The following is a 17,760-nucleotide window of genomic DNA, read 5'->3' on the forward strand; positions in this document are numbered from 1 at the left end:
GTAAGCTTGTAAACTCAAACTCCTACACTAAGAACTGAGCGAAAATAAAAAATGAATCTTCAGAATCCTAGAACGTCGGATGAAGACTTCACCCAGACTTATCTATTTTGGACATAGCAGAAGCACAAGAGCAGAGATGATGGCGAGGCACGCAGGGTGGCTGTCACCAGGTAGCCTTGAGTAACTAACTCATGCCTTCTGTGATACAGTGACAGATCGGAAAGGGCCATGAGCTTTTGACACGAGCTTTTGGCAAAGCTGAAATCAAAGAATAAGCAAACTGATGTGACTTCTCTCCCCCACACTGTTGACTGAGAAGTAAACAAACAAGTCCATTCATGCACTAGGCTACCATGTTTTTTAAAATAGACAAAACATTTAAAACAACCAAACAGGAAGGGAAAAAATCAATTAGACTTAAAAACAAAACACTTCATTAAAAAAATGCCTTACGTCTAACCACCAGGTGGTGCTATATTAGCAGTATTCTTTTTTCCTTGTCTTTTTGAGAGAGAGAGAGAGACAGAGAGAGGACTTTGGGATTGTTGTTTCACTTATTTATGCATTTATTGGTTGATTCCTGTATGTGTTCTGACCAGGGATTGAACCCGAAACCTTAGTGTACCAGGACAATGCTCTAACCAACTGAGCTATGTGGCCAGGGCTCCTCTTATTTTTTCATCCCGACTCCTTATTTTCCAAACTTAAATGATCACCACTTGAACTTCTAAGTCTTTCTTGCAGCAAAAGTGTTCCCATCTATCAACATATACACGCTTCACATTTTCTGGCATCTCTGAAATCACACTCCCTCACACTGGCTGCTTGAATGTGGGCACTTCCCAAGTTCAAGCCTTTACTCAACGTTCTTTATCCCCATCTCTCTTACAGAGTCTGTTTTGTTCACTTTAACCCTGCCCTGTGTGGATTAATCTCAAACGCTCACCTGCAGCCCTATCTTCCTTCTGAACCCCAAGGCCACTTGCACTTCCACGCTGAATGTTTCAACCTGGACAGTTAGATAACCTCCTACCTGTGTATGCTAATTTTAAGTCTAGTTTTCCTTTTTCCCCAACCTCAAAACACTGGAGTCGTCTTTGTTTCCCGCAGAAGTGAAAAGACCTTAGATGGAAATGATAGTGTCACATATTACTAAAGGCACCATAGTGAGTAATTTGTCCAGGAAATAACACTCATTGCTTTGTCCCACTGGTTTCACCTACAAAAATCTCACTTTAATAGAGAAAAAGGAGCTTAATTTCCTTAGGCCTGACATGTGAACTCACCCATATTAAAGTTCCACCAGTCTCTAGCCTCGCTCCTGTGCTATCCTTTTATATAGGTGTGCATTCTGCTCCAGTCGCCCTACTTTTCTTTCTGACACCAGGATGTTACTATTCTAGTGCGGAGGAACACCATTTCTTTTCAAAGAGGTCTTCGTCTCAATCCAACCCTTACAAACACTCAATCCTCCCCCCTCCCTTATTTTTGCCAAACCACTTGTTAGGCACCTTAAGTGCTGGCCTTCTCTCCTGCCCAACTCCCTCACACAGATCTCCTGAACGTGAGCACCAAGTTCATGACCCAGTCTACAAGTCTCCACTTCCCCATTACCTACAGGATATTGCTTTCAATCTTCTCAACAGATGTTTAATTTTAAAGGCATAAAAGGCAGTCATAGTGGTGACGCCTACCAACTTCTTCCCTCTCGTGCTTTGCTGTGCCCTCATCCCTCTAGTCTCTGCTGTGCCCGTCTTTGTGAGGGAAATGGCCCACTGTCCATCTGCCAGCAGGGTCCAACCTGTGGCCTGCGGGCCGCATGTGGCCTAGGGTGGCTACAAATGAGGCCCAACCCAAAATCCTCAATTTACTTAAAACATCATGAGATTTTTTTTTTTGTGATTACATGTCGCAGTGTATTGAATGTGTGGCCGAGAGACGCCAAAAGCCTGGGCACCCCGATTCTAGTCCTCCATCCTGTCTGCTGAATACAAAGCCAACAGCAGGTTCTTTTAAATTGTTGCCACTCTTTTGCAGCCCCGCCCCGGACCCATGCATCATAATCTCCAGTTTAACAAGATCTCCAGGTGATGTGAATACACACGAAGTATGAGAAGCACTGTCAAGAATCGGGGCCTCTTTGTAAAAGCCTTTCCTTCCGAGACACCCTCCTCTGTGTGCAATGGACCACACCTCCCTTTACGCTCCTACTGATTCTTGCTTCTGTCCCAGCATCTGTTTCAATGTGTCTCTGGACTGGCCTCTACGGTCCCTGAGAACAGGAAGAGGTCCTTATCCCATTCTGTCCCTCGGGGCCTAGCAAAGTGTATAGCATAGACTGAGACTGAAAAAATGTTTGCTGAATTAATTAATTTTTCTTTTCAGGCCAAGAGAAAGGTGGGGGAAATAGGGAGAGGTAGGTAAAAGGCACAAACTGTTAGCTATTAGATGCATAAGGTCTGAGGCACTAATGTAAAACTTGGTGACTGTAGGTGATAACACTGTATTATATCATTGAAATATGCTAAGAGAGCAGAACTTCAATGTTCTCACACAAAAAAAGATAAATATGTGAGGTAGATGTGTTAATTCAATATATACATACCTTTCATAATATACAAATACATACAACCACCACAATATACGCTTTATATATCTTCCAACTTTATCTGTCAATTATATCTCAATTATATCTCAATTATATCTCAAGTGGAAAAAATAAACACGGAATTAAAATGATGATAGTAATAAAGCTATTAAAATTTCTTTTAAAGGCAAGAGTAAAAAAATTTTGAAATTATATTGTCTTCTCTCATCTACATTAAAGCTTTAAAACTTAACCAAGTTTATTTGTCCTTCATTAATATTAACAGACTCTTCAGTCTATTAGCTAAATAAAAGGAGACATTTTTCTTTACATTCCTTATTATAATTAGCACATATTAGATATTCAAATATCCATAAGATTTTTCAATGTACAGTTAGCCACAAGTTTTACTTGCTTTTGGGAGGTATAGAAACACAGATTTTTTTTATATATAAATTCACCAAATTGCTACCCTTTCAGCAAACCATTCTGATGAGTCATCATCATCGAAACCAATGAACAAGGCTGGGCAAGTTACAGATGAAAATTTTTGGGCCACTGCCACATGCAACCAAGACTGAACAAGTTTGGAACACCAACTTATTTCTCAGAAAGGGGCGTTTCACAGCACTGTTTCTGACGGCATCGTGGGTCTACAGGCATTCCTCAGCGTGCCTCAGGGTTGCTACAGACCAGTGCCCCCTTAGAACCCAGCACACACGCTGCCACCAGAAACAAGCTTTCCCTCAAGCCCAGCGATCCTCCTCTGGCCCGCCAAGTCACACTGTCGCCCCTCCCACACCGTGCACCCCCACTGAATGGCAATTTGCAGTCCCAGCCAAGTCTTGCCCGCTCTACCATTGCTTCTTCTGACCATTGCGTCAGGAGCATACTGAATAAAGCCGACTTTACCAAAGGATGAGCCCCTTGAAACTCAGAATAATCCTAACAGTGCATTACTATTACTATCCCCAGTTTATAGATGAGAAAACTACTGAGGCACTGAAATGGCCTAGTGGGGTCACATACCTAACCAGTGACACTGAGGCCTGGAATATAGGCCACTTCCACCGGCCCAGTTCCCCCTACTGTGTCCCAGAACTGAAGCATCAAGGTCACGGTCACGGGAAGAGGTACCAAGTGCAGAGGCTGCCTGGAGCACCACCTCCTCTCACCAGAAGGGTGCTGTAAGGGTACAACAATGAAAACACTGGGGCTACGGCAAGGTGTGGAACTGTTTCACCAACAGCCCTAACATTGACCTTAGTGGCCACGTTGTAAAGCACCTGTAAGCAGACTTCACATACGGCAGCAGTAAGACATGGACATTGTGAACAACAGTAAGGTAAGTCCTGTCCATACTGGGCTGAGAGACTGTGAGCAACCCGAGCACCAGACCCTAAAATGATGAAGTCAACACAGGACTGCTCTGATGGACAGGCCTGAGAAGGTGATGTCTATCAGCTTACTTCACATCATGTAATTTATCCCAGACGTGACCCACAAAGGTTAAGATCTACTTCAGTGGTTTAAGTCCATGCCTTTAGCATAAACTCACATATAGAGAACTGATTTGATTCTATCATCATGACCATCTCTTGTCCAGGGAAAATATGGGATGAGTAACATTCACTTTTTGCCTTACATGGCAACACAGAGAGCCCCCTGGGTTTGAAACATGCCTTCATCAAACAAGCAAACTACTCAGACAACCACCTTGGAAAATCCAATTAAATGGACAGTACTCGGCCCCCCAAAAAAATCTTTAAGAAATATCTTACAAAACAAAAAACCCAACAGAAAGCTTTATTCAGCGAAAACAATATACTATTAATATTGTCCTATTTTATAAGTTTACACTTAGCTATATATTGAAAATGTCCAGAAGAATATACCAGAGTTTTATCTCTCATGGGACACAGTCTACTGGGAGATGGAGGCAAAGAGAAGGGAAGAAGCAGGAATGGGCACTGTCCCCTCCACACTTCCTGTGCTGACACGTTCCTCCATGTGAATTCTCTCGCCACAAGCAGCATTCTTTTATAATACAAACGAAGAGATATTATTAAAGCCATGGGATTAAATATTTAATCAAATAAAGATACTCGAGACAAAACAGATAAAGAAAACAAGGAAGCATAAATTGGATGAATAATTAAAGTAAGTAGACTCTAATAATTATTTCTGTTCCCACGCATCTGTAAGCATTAGGTATTTTTTTAATTCTTTTCATTTTACTAGGGGGAAAAAAAGTCTTAAAAAACCAGTAACTCAAACTGATGTTTTTACAGTATGTGACTATGATGACAATAGCCACTTCACTTCTGGAAAATTCTTTATGGTACTATAATGGCATGTTTCCTAGGACTAGAAACTAAAGCTAAAGAATGAACTTCTAAATGGAACCCCTTTGTTCTGACGCTTACAAATGACTCCTTCTCCGGGAGAAAGATCCCAGGAACTTCATCGGCATTCTCCTTTTGGCCTCCTCCACTCTTTAAGGAAAGGCCTGGGAAAGAGGGTGGGTCCCACACGGCCCACAAAACACACGGTAATGTGAGAGGGTTCCAAAACCACAGAAACACCTACCAGTCAAAGCAGGTTCTCGTCTCGGAACCCTCAGCAAGACAAGAATGAATTCAGCATTAGTGCATTTTTCACGAGGCTGTTCAGCACTGAAAAAAATGACTTGCTGCTTTTTTATATTTAGTATAATTCATGGGTTTTGAAGATGTTTTAATTACCGTTTTTTAAAAACTGGCACTTCTATTACCTGTACTAGAAGACACAGATTATCTTTATAAAAATCTGCACAATAGTAAGATAATTGCAAGTAATAGCAAAGCACAAATGTATAGGGTGCTAGAAACACCCGACATCTTACTATAGAAATCACTACCAAAAATTTTCAGTAAAAATGATAGACTAGCAAACACATTGCCTCTCTTCACACTGAAATATTTGTTCTGTGATTTGCATCACTTAGTAGGAGCACAGGTGTCTTGGGGAAGAAACAGAAAATGAGACTGGACAGGAGGACAGTTTGCAGTTGGCATTAGATAACTGAAGATGGCTCTTTTAGAAGAGTGTTTCAGAAGAGTCTTTTAGAAGAGTCTGAAGAAGTCTTTTAGACTTCCAGGCTAAAAACTTTAGACCTTCCCGGTTGGCGTTGGGGTAAGGAGGGAAGACAGAGAGGTTGCAGCACTGCAGATTTCCTAGCATCTGCACCAGAACTTGACCGTGTGGCAGCAGTGTGCAGAACTGACTGAAGGGAAGAGCTCGAAATCAGGGAAACAACTTAGGAGGCTGACGGACCTGGCAGGGCTAGAGGCAGTGGACAGTGAAAAGGCGATTGCTGAGGTCAGTAATATATGAATGTTCACTAATAGTGTATACCTATTAGTATATAGGTCATCCATATATTACTGACCTATATAGTTTAAAATATAAATTACATTGTTATAGAAGTCTAATAAATATTAATAACTATGCAAGTGGCAGGGCCATAAACTACTAGAAGCAGGACAAAAAAATGCCAAATAAACAGATACAGTTAAACTACAGAAGAAAATGAGAATATGTTTATAGCTTTAATTATAAGTGGGCTTCTTTAAACACAACTATATAGAGAAGGTAACCTTGTGCATAATTATCTACAGTAACTAGGAATTACTATAATAAATTAAACTGAGGCTACCTAAAGGGATAAAAAATCAACAATAACTTATGGAAGAAATAAATAATACATACTCAAAATTGTGCTGCATATTCACTCTCAATCTAAAAGGACCAAATTCTCTCATTAGCACTAACGTAGATGTTAACAGTTTTCTCTTCAATGGTAGCATAGTATTGTCTAACAACTATTTAAATAAACCTGATACTATGCTTATAAAATATATAATATACAACAGTTTTCCCATGTACCAGGAAAAACTGAAAAAAGATCCTTTGCTTTAGCAACACCAAGTAGTAATCCACACCAAGTAGTATCAAAAGTGCAACACACACACTATTTCTATGAATAAAATATCAAAAGTGCTAGTATTATGAAGAAATTATAACAATGAAGAACATAAAAGTTTTGAGTAAGTGAACCTACAGGTTTAATTCTTCCCTGAATTAATGTATCAGTTGAATGCTATTCCACTCGGAATCTACATGTGGTTGTTTTGAAAGGGAGAATTGGAAGAATTTTTTAAAAGAATCTTTTAATAAAAATTACCCATAAAAATCCTAATAAAATTCAGAGAGCAAGTCATTTCCTAGTACATTTCATAAAAGAACATTTTGTCCTTTTGCAAAAAGCTCCCTTCTCATTTAAAAGCATTTCTTATTTATAGACACAGGGAGAATTTTTTTAAATGCCTTAAATTAGTCCATAATAAGTCAGAGTGGCCAAAATTTTCTGGAACATAAAAATAATCAGAAAGACTACAACTCAACAACAATAAAAAAATCTGATTTTTTAAATGGGCAAAAGACCTGAATAGACCTTTTTCTCCTAAGGGGATATACGATGGCCAACAAGCGCATGAAAAGATGCTCAGCACCATTAGTCATCAGGGGAGTGCAAACCACAAGCACATCACACCTATCGGGATGGCTATTACAAAAACAAGACAGAAAGTAACACGTATCCGTGAGGATTTGGAAAAATTGAAACTGTGCTTTGCTGATAGAAAAGTAAAATGGTCTGAGTCCATGAAAAATGGGAGGGTGGTTCCTCAAAAAATCAAAACTAGAACTACCATGTGACCCAGCAAGTCCCCTTCAGGTATAAATCCAGAAGCGCAAGCAGGATCCTCAAGAGATATCTGTGTATCTACATTTCACAGTATCATTCACAGCAGCCAAAATGGGGAGGCGACCCAAATGCTCACTGACACGTGAACAGATACACAAATGGTGGCACATGCATACAATAAACTTTTTTAGTCCTCACCTGAGGACATGCTTACTGATTTTAGAGAGAGGGGAAGGGATGTGGGGGGGGGGGGGCTAGTGGCAGGGAGGGGGAAAGAGAAAGAAACATCAATGCCAGAGGAAACATCACTCAGATGCCTCCCTGTGTGCCCTGAACAATCAGAGACCAAACTCGCAACCCAGGCATGTGTCCTGACCCAAGCTCAAACCCCAGACTTGTCTGTTTAGAGGATGATGCTCCATCCAACTGAGCCACACGGGCCAGGGTCATACAATGAAATTATAATCAGCCTTAAAAGGCAAGGAAATTCTGACACATACTACAATGAGGAATGAACCTTGAAGATATTATTATAGTTAGTGAAATATGCCAATTACGAAAGGAAAAACATTGCACGGTTCTTCTTATATGATGTTCCTAGAGCAGTCAAAGTCATGGAGAAAGAAAGAACTGTGGTTGTCAGGGGCTGAAAGAGAGAATGGGGAGCTAGGGTTTGATGGGTAAAGAGATTCAGTTGGGAAGATGAGAAGTTCTAGAGATGCAACAGTGGTAATGCTTGCACAGCAACATGAATTTACTTAAATACCACTGAACTGGACACTTAAAAAAGGTTAAAATGGTAAATTTTATGTAATGTATATCTTACCACAGTAAAAAAAAAGTTTAAAAATTAGGTGAAAGAACTTGTGCTACTAGTCATCACAGGATATTATAAAAGAGTAAAAGTTTACTACTAACATAAATCTATACTGACGGACTAGTAAACTGGTATATAAGTCCCAGAAATATAAAAATTCAGAACAGGATAAGGGAGGTATTTCAAACCAGTGTAGACATTTGAGGTATTAAATATTTGAATTTTAAAAAGTTAAAATTGGAGAGGCAGCATGGTACAGCGATGCACAGTCAAAACTCTAACACCAGGGCCCACTGCGCACTGGCTGTGAACAGGCTCTTCCACCCCCCTGAACCTCTGTTTCCTCATACGGAGGAATGGGGGTGAGCGATCAGAGTGGTACTTACCGTCACGGGATCTCGGAAGAGTTAAATGAGTTTGCCTTTTTAAAATGCTTAGAACAGCACCTGGCACCTAGTAAGTGACATTTAAATATTAACTGCCAGTTCAAACCATCAAAAAAAAATATTGAGCTAATGAGGGGTTAAAACAAAACCATATAAATTTACCATAATAATTAAATATAGATCAATCTTTCTTTTTAGAAGAGAAGGTCTTGTAAAGCACAAACACAAAGGAAATAGTAAAGTAAAAGATGTATTTGACAATGTAAAAATGCAAAATTTAAAAAAATAACACCATATACAAAATAAAAAGGCATAGAGTAAGATATAGGACAAAGGGCAACAGACAAGGTCAAGCCAACAAAAAAGAATCACATGTCCCAAAATATAAGTGAGCAAAAGCTCTAAGCCCAAGGGTAAATACAAATAGCCAAGACTTAAGAAAAATTTAACCTGATTGTATCTAACGTCTTCGCTGGCTCCCCAACTGCCATTCCCAATCCCCATTTCCATCGCTCGCATTCTACAGAAAGGTTTAAAAAGCCAAAGACTTGTGCTCCCAACCTTTCTGCTAGTCGGGGGTGACCGTGTGACCACATCTGTACCGACAGGGCTGGGAGAGACGGGCACTGGGGGGCTGGGTGCCGAGCAATCCCCCGCCCCCATAAATGTGGACAGGCATGCCAGGAAGAAGCTCTTATCTGGGCCGCTGTCCATCACTTCCAGCCTTTGTGTGCAGCAGCAGGAGGACTTAACACCTGGAACTCTCGGCGACCATATTTTAACTGAAATGTCACTGACACAAGCAGCACGCTGGGGCAGGAGGAGTGGAAGGACCGAAAGATGGCATTATTGAACCAGCAAATCTGGAAGTGCCTACCTCTAAGACTTCCTGTTACATAAACACACGACCTTCTGGCTTTACACCACATTGTGTCTTTAATGAAATCTTCCCATGGGTGATGCCATGGACGGACCTAGGCAGTATTATGCTAAGTAAAATAAGTCAGACAGAGAAAGACAACTACCATATGATTTCACCTATGTGTGGAATCTAAAGAACAAAATAAACAAGCAAAAACAGAAACAGACTCGAAGACCCAGAGAGCAGACTGATGGTTGTTGGAGGGGAGGTGGACTGGGAGCAGGATGAAAAGGGCGATGTAAAGCACAGCACAGGGAATATAGTTAACAATATTGTAGTGACTATGCATGGTGCCAGGTGGGTACTGGAAATACCAGGGGGAACACTTTGTAAAGTATATTATTGTCTAATCACTATGCTGTATACTTGAAACTATGAATGTCAACTGTAATTGAAAAATGAAATAAAAAAATAGTTCTTAACCAGCCATTCCCCTGTCAACAGCATTCGGTGCAGCTGGTTTCTTCTTTCCCCTTGAAACACGCACTTTCCTTGGCCCCCAGAACACCACTTCCGACTGCCTTCCCTCCTCCCTTCCTGGCTGCTCTTCCTTGTCTCCTTTGTAATTCTTCCTCTCTCCCTGGCCCTTTAAAGCGTAGGAGTACCCCACAGGGCCCTTGTAGGGCTTGAGGGAGGTCCCCAGGGGTGCTCTTGATGTGTTCCCTTTCTACACTAACTCTGGCGATGTCATCCATCTAGTGGCTTTAAATGCCATCTAAAAGTTGATGAGTCCCAAATTTATATCCCTAGACCAGATTTCTCCTACGTACCCTAGACCTGCCTATCCAACTTTCTACTGTACACCTTCACTTCTATATCCATTACACGACTTACTGTCTCTGTAACTGAGTTGCTGATGTCCACCTTCCAACACGTGCCTCCACCATCCATCCCCATCTCAGTAAACGGCAACACTGTCTTTCCGCTGCTCACAGCAGAACATGTAGAGTCGTCTCTGACTCCTCTCTGCTGCTCTCACCCCTCACCTCTCGTCCAGGCAAATCCTGTGGGCTTCACCTTCAACACGTGTATCTGGAATCTGGCCACCCCCACTGCCTCAACCCTGGTCAAAGAAGCCAGGGTCTCCTGCCACATTTGCAGCAGTGCCTCCTCCCTGATCCTGTGCTCGCCCCGACTCAGTGTATTCTCCACTCCGCTGTCTGAGTGATCCTGTTAAAATGTAAGTCGCTGTGGTTAAAAGCCCAAGTCCTTCTGACTTTCGAGACTGTACCTGCTCTGGCTCTCAGAGGCCTGTCAAACCTCTCGTTTCACTTTTCCTTCCCCCAGCCCTTGCTCTTCCCAGCCCATACAAGTCAGCCTCGACCTCGGGGTCTTCCCACTGAGGCTGGTATGGCTGTTCACATGTTCACATGTTCCACATGTTCACACAGCTGGCTCCCTTGACCTTTGACTCAAAAGCCACCTATCCCTGGCTGCATGAGATAAAATTGTACCCCCTCTCTCTCCTCTCATATAGCGCCCCCCCACATTTCAGATCCCCTTTCTTGGTATTAATATTTTTCATCTCTCTTTAGAACTCTACACTATCAAACACCCTATACACACTATGTTTACTTTTGTGTACACGGGTCTGTCTTTCCTGCCAGAGTATAACTTCTCTCCCTTAGCACTCTGACCATGGAACTTACATTTATTCAATAATTATTTGTGTATATTCCAAATGAAACTATAGTATCTTCCAATTAAAATAGGATGCCATTTTGTACTTTCCTAAAGAGTGAATACTTGGCAAGAGTGTTAGCAATGTCAGAATTTTTATATAGGTGTTGGGAAACACTTGTGCACTCCAAGCAGGAGCACAGACTGGTGCTGTTTCTGAAGGCCAGCTTGGCGAGGCGCATCAAAAGCCGTAAAGTGCTACACCCTCTGATTCTGCCAAAAGGAATGTATCCGAGGTACTTCTCTGGCCAGCTATGTACTTATTACAAAGTTCTGAATAGAGTTGTTTAATATAGTACTAAAAATACTGGAAACCACCCAACGTTTAAAAAAGTCTGAAGAAGTAAATCATAGCACATTCAGATGATGAAATATAACACAGTCATTTAAAATCATGTTACTAAGAAGACATAAGAATTTAAGAATTGAGGAGAATAGGTACTATACCTTTTATTTTTTATTTTTTTAAGAGTTTATTTATTTATTTTTAGAGAAGGAGAGAGAGGGAGAGAAACATCAATGCATGGTTGACTCTCACATGCCCCCTGCTGGGGGCCTGGCCTGCAACCCAGGCATGTGCTCTGACTGGGAATCAAACCGGCAACCCTTTGGTTTGCAGACCCACACTCAATCCACTGAGCTACACCAGCCAGGGCAGTACCATAACTTTTAAATGAAAAAGATAATTTAATCAACTAATTACATGCCTACTGACTGTTAAGTATGGGGTCTCCAAAATACTAGGAATGGTTTGTCCCCATTAATTTATGTAAGCAGATGTGTATGAGGATATGCAGAAAGAAAAGCATGGAATAGTTATAAATTATGAAGTTAAAAACCATTTGGTGTCGACAACATTAAGGCTAAACTATTTTTTTCTTTTTACCGTCTGGACCTTGTCTTTTGGTTAACTGACAGAACACCAGGGTGGATGTGTTCGAATTGCCCTCCTGCCCTCCTCCATAATTCCTTCCATGCATGTGCACTGACTTCCTCAGTCTTTACGTTCTAAACTCTGAACCCTAATGGCCTCCTCCTTTCTACCTCCTGGCGCACCAGCCAAGTCCTGAAAAACACTTCAACCTACATGTATCCTTCTGATTTTTCCTTCTGGGGTCTCAGCGGCAAAGATTACATGGCAGAAAGCATCAACACTAAACTAAGACTGGTCCTTATGTTCTAGAATTGTGTATATTACAGCAAGGAAGAATTGAAATGAACTGGTATTGGGAATCTACTCTCTAATGAAACCCTACAGGTTTTTTTTCTTTTAGTATAAGGAAACATGTGATAAAGGGCAAACTCATCATCTCCCATATTTAGCTGGTAACACCTTGCGGGCAGCAACCACATCGTACAATTCCTAAGGGTCTGTAGTATGACTCGCACAGGACACGCTATCGAACTGCTAAGTGAATGAATTATCTTCCAGTCCATAACACTCCCGTAACACTCCACATTTCCACATTGCGAAATCCGACTTTGCTACTCCACATTCACGAGTTAGCGAAGGCAGTGCCACACGAGCAGGGCACAAGAAACTGGGCTCTGCATGACCATTGCCATTTGCTTAAATTCAAGAGTGAACTTGAAATATCAAGTCATAATAGTGCAAGTGAGTCACAACGAAAACAGAGCAAGGCTTAGGAGGGCGGTGATCTGACAGAGCAGCGAGAGCATCCCATAAAGCAAGGTTCTCATGACGACTTTCGCTGCCAGCAGCAGAGTGTGCGTGGTGATGCCGTCAGCACCTGCCCCTGCAAGTGCGTCCACAAGAGATGTCTGCTGCGGCAGGTGGAGACTAAACAAGAATGACTCCTGTGGTCACAGGCCTGGGAACTCGAGTCTCATGATTACAGGTGTAATAAGCCAAACATTTAGAGGGGCTGCCTCCTGTCCCGAGCTACCAGACAAAGAAGAACAAGGATCTTCATCCGTTTGTTCATCAGCAAATGTACTGACTGGCTGTGTACGAGCTCAGCTGGCACTCAGCCGGAGAATTCCTAATAAGAAAGAGAAAGGAATGCGGGGAGCCTCCAGGCTCATTAGAAGCTCAGGTTTATGAACAGCAGCTTTGAACAATGAGGTCATCGAAACTCAGAATTGATCATCTCAAGTTCATGTCCTTTACAAAGATTACAAAAGTAAGCAAACCAACACTCACAGGAAAGTCAGTTGGAAGGTCTGAGAGAGACGAAGCTGCCCGGCCTGTTATCCACAGCGGCTACTCTGAACCTTGGCTCTTAAAACCCCTCTTTAATCTCCAAGTGGATCTACGTCTACACACTGCTGCGTTCCCTTCTTTACTGTTAATTGTCTTTAATCCTTACCTGAGGACACGTTCATTAATTTTAGGGAGAGTGGAAGGGGAGAGAAAGGGAGAAAGAGAGAGAGAGAGACATGCATCAGTCACCCTCCATATGTGTCCTGAGCTGGAACTGAACCCACAACCCAGGCATGTGCCCTACTTGGGAATTAAACCTGCAACCTTTCGGGTTGCTGCAACCAACTGAGCCACCCGGCCAGGGCTCCCTTCTGTAGTTACCTGTGCACTGGACCCGTGCAGATGCTGGCACTGCCTGGTCATCAGCCACCCCTGTTGCTCCTGCCTTCATCTGCTCTTCTCCCAGGGGCATCCTTCCCCTGCACACATTTCCACTGTCTCAAACCTCCAGCACACCCACAGCCCTTTGCGCTGCTTCTCAGTCTTCAGTCTGCGCCACTGAACGTGACCTACACTAAAACTGTCATTCTCCTGACTGCCTCTTCTTGACACTGTACCAGGAAGAACCTATTTTGCTTCACGGCCACTGGGACAAGAAAGCTGAGGAGACACCTAGGACTACTCACCACCAACAGTGCCTGCCAGACTACCTCTTCCTTCAAAACATTTGTACTAATTTGCACTCTGCTCTCGATTCCCAAATACTGGTCTGATTCTCACCAGTTTGGGTCCAGACTATTAGAGCTGATCTGCCTTAACCTCCCTTGGGGCTCACCTATCACTTACCCCAACACACCAAGGCATGCTGACTCTCCCCAAACGCACCATACCCTCGCATAGCTCTACCTGAGCACCGCTGGGAATGCCAGCAACCTCCCCTGCCTAGCAGACTCCTATGGGAACATTCCAAGGCCGGTTCAAACGTCACCGCTCTCCTCCGGTGTTCCCTCGGGCTGGGTTAGCGGTGGTGTGCCCTTGACGGTGAGCACACAGCACTCCGTACAAGTCGCCACTCAGATCAAGTCGGGCAACATTCTTAAACACCTGTTGCATAATAGGTACACTGTGTTGAGCACTAGGGATATAAAAATAACTAAGGCCTGGACTTCATCTTTGTGAATCTCACAGTTTTGTAGGAGACAGATGTGTAAGAAAATAATTTCAGGGCAGAATAATAAGTGCCAGGTATCACAGAGGCCAGGACAGTTCAGCTGGGGTTTGAAAAGTGAAGAGTGTGCATTCAAATGATTTGCTTAAACACCCCATTTTCACCTCACCTTCCAACCACTGAGCTCACTGAAAGGGCATTAAACATGCTTGTATCCTCGGAATCTGACTGACTGCCCAGCACACGGGAAGTACGCAAAACATTTCTTGAATGGGAAAATATGAAAGACTGCATAATGACATAATTTGAGTCATTCCATAAGGCAGTCTTCCCCAGAATTACTTGCCCAACAAGAATTGTGTGGAATGCCTGCAAAATGATCGAGAGTTTACAGTGATGACGTTAGTAGGGAAGAGAAGAGAAGACGCTTGTCTACCACGTGCCTACAAGGTGTTGCTCGGTAGGCCTCCCCCCAACCCCCAGCCCCAGCCCGCAGCCCACACGCTGTGCAGCTCAGTATTCCGAGGGCACTGCCCATACCGCCTCACCTGGACTTTGCACTTGCTGTTCCGTCCGCCTGCAAAGTCCTTCCATCTGCTACCCAAGTGTTTCCCTCCTTCTCCTCCTGCACGTGCTGATCAAACATTGCCTGCTCCTCGAGGCCCTTTTTGACTACCTTATTTAAAAAACCCAACTCCCTTCACCACTTTGTTTTCCTCCTCATCTCTCATCTTCACCTTGCACAGTAAACGTCCTAGTTTGTGTTCTGACTCACTTTACTAGAGTTCAAGCTCTGCAAGGGCAAGAATCTGTCTCCTCTGCGCACTCCTCCTTCCCAGCGCTCTCGACGCTCCTGGTACACCAGGCGCTCAAGAGCTCAGGGAACCAGGGAGGGTGCCGAGACCGCGCCCATGTGTGATGGAGGCTGAGGGCAGAGGCCCGGACCAGACTGCCTGGTCCGTTCCCTGTCCCCACCAGTGAGTGACTGGGTAACTTGGGGCAAGTCACTGAAGCTTTCAAAACCTCGAATTCTTCATTTGTAGAGCAGGGATAATCACAGTATCTATACTTCATAACTATAAGAATTAAATAAAATTAGGCATATAAAAAGCTTCAGAATAGGGCTTGGCATCTCACTAGCACTCAAAATGTGTTATCACTATTATTTTTTATGGAAAAAACCTTAAGATATATTCTTTTTTTTATAAATAGTATTTTTTAAAGATTTTATTTATTTATTTTTAGAGAGGGAAGGGAGGGAGAAAGAGAGAGAGAGAAACATCAATATGCGGTTGCTGGGGGTCATGGCCTGCAACCCAGGCATGTGCCCTGACTGGGAATCGAACCTGCGACACTTTGGTTCACTCAATCCACTGAGCTACGCCAGCCACGGCAAGATATATTCTTTAAGAAGTGTTTTAATTATATGCAAATATAGAAACACCTATGAGCAACACATTAAAGTTAGTGTTTGGAATAAGTATTAGGTGATAATTTTGCGTTTTTAATATTAAATTTATGCAAGCCTGTGAATAAATGTTCCATATTTTTGCTTGCTATCTCTCTCAAACTCTTGCCTGAAAAAGTCTAAAATGACATAAAATAAATGGAAAAGATTTTAAATTCCCTTTAACACTAAATATACACCAAAAAAAAAACAAAACCCTGTTTACAAAAGCACTAAGAAAAGAAACCTACAGGACAGGCAAGTCATTACAAGTTTGGGCTGTACTGTTGGTTTGGGAGGAATTTATCTTATTAACCCACAATAAACTGAATTAAAGCAAAGGGACACTCTTTTGAAATGTTGTTTCTCTCTCTGGAGAACAAAACGAAAGCCTGTTTCTTTCACGAGGTCTTTCTGCAGGCTCTGATGCAAACAGGCGCGCCCCTGAGCATTCTTCTTTTCCCCCGGGGTCCTGAAGCACGCAGGGGCCCCTTCCACGCCCCTTCCACGTCGCACTGTGATGCTCCGAGGTTGCTGCACAAACACGCCCCTGCCCTCCCGGGGCAGGGTAACAGGCCCTCAGGGAAGGTGGTGTATTCTGCACGAGCTCTGTCATCCTGCCTGACTCCGGCTGGTCCCTGGGAGGGCAATTACACGTCTGCCTGGAGGAACACACACTTCTGTAATCCACAACCTGCTAGGAACCGTTCTGCCCCCGGGAGTGGGGACAGGCGGGACACCGAACATGCCTGCAGTCCCTTACGCAGCCACAGTAACTGGCAATAACCATGTAAAAATCACTGACATCGCGGTAAACAGATTTAGGCCTGAAAAGAGAAATGCCACAGTTTCCAAACCATTCAGCTGAGCACAGGAATTTTAATTCACCGAAACTCACGGCCACCCTGGCAGTGTTTCCTGAGACAACAAGGTGAAGGTGAAGACCACACGGACAGGGCCCCCGGCCTGGTCTGAATCCCACCTCTGCCCCTTCCCAGCTGCACAACCTGGATGAACCAACTCCTCAGTGAAGGCTTTCTCTTCTGTAAAATGGGGGCACGCCTCACAAAACCATGGCGCGGGTGAAATGAACTGGCAGGTGACATGACTGAGAGACAGCTTCAAACTCGTAAGCATTTGATAAGAGTGAGCTGCTATCCTGGGCATTACAACCCTCGTCAGAAATAGTTTTCCCCACTATCTCACCTTATTTGAGTGGCTTAAAACACACGCATGCCTCAAAGAAGCAAAGGTACTTTGGGTGTGCCCATCATCTGTCTGGCTTTATAGAAATTTCCAGGTCTGGGGAAATGGAAGCACTCCTCTGGGCGCAGTTACAATTCTTTCTCATACTCGCTTTACAGCTTCAAGCCAATGGCTATTTGAACTCCGGTTCTGGCTTTCTACTTAGTTCTCTGAAAGAATTTATTGAAAACCCCGGGCTGGCTGGAACATTCCTGCTGCTTACCTTTCAGCGGAGTAACTTGGTATGAGCACAGAGGATATCCATTTGGTTTCCATTTCTAACACACAAGCTCATCATTGTACAGTAAATGGCAACATGCTCGCAATGCTCTGAAGGCACATTGTTTCTGCTCCCTGATTTCTGTTCCACTTTCAACTCTGTGGTGATTAGGTTTCCTGCCCGCTACAACAAACACCTCTCAATTTCTTGCGAGCATCCAAACAAGTTAGTTGCTGTTAACTTTTCGAAAACTTAACACAGCATAATAGTCAAGTCTTTCAACGCCCACCCATAAAGCTTCTGGTCACATATTTTTTTTTCCCCATTTATATGTGGAAAACCACCAAGTAAAATATAATTTAGTTTTAACTCAAATT

The 17,760-nt window shown here is 43.0% G+C and overlaps 1 protein-coding gene across 5 annotated transcripts in view; it reads right to left on the minus strand.

Moving 5' to 3' along the window:
* Nucleotides 1-17,760, minus strand: part of MTUS1 (microtubule associated scaffold protein 1) — a 128,915-nt gene that overhangs the window by 66,099 nt on the left and 45,056 nt on the right. The gene's annotated exons all lie outside the window — the stretch shown is intronic.

The sequence above is a fragment of the Phyllostomus hastatus genome, unplaced genomic scaffold, assembly GCF_019186645.2.
Source record: "Phyllostomus hastatus isolate PE091 unplaced genomic scaffold, TTU_PhHast_1.1 phas_scaffold_46, whole genome shotgun sequence".
NCBI classification, from domain to species: domain Eukaryota; kingdom Metazoa; phylum Chordata; class Mammalia; order Chiroptera; family Phyllostomidae; genus Phyllostomus; species Phyllostomus hastatus.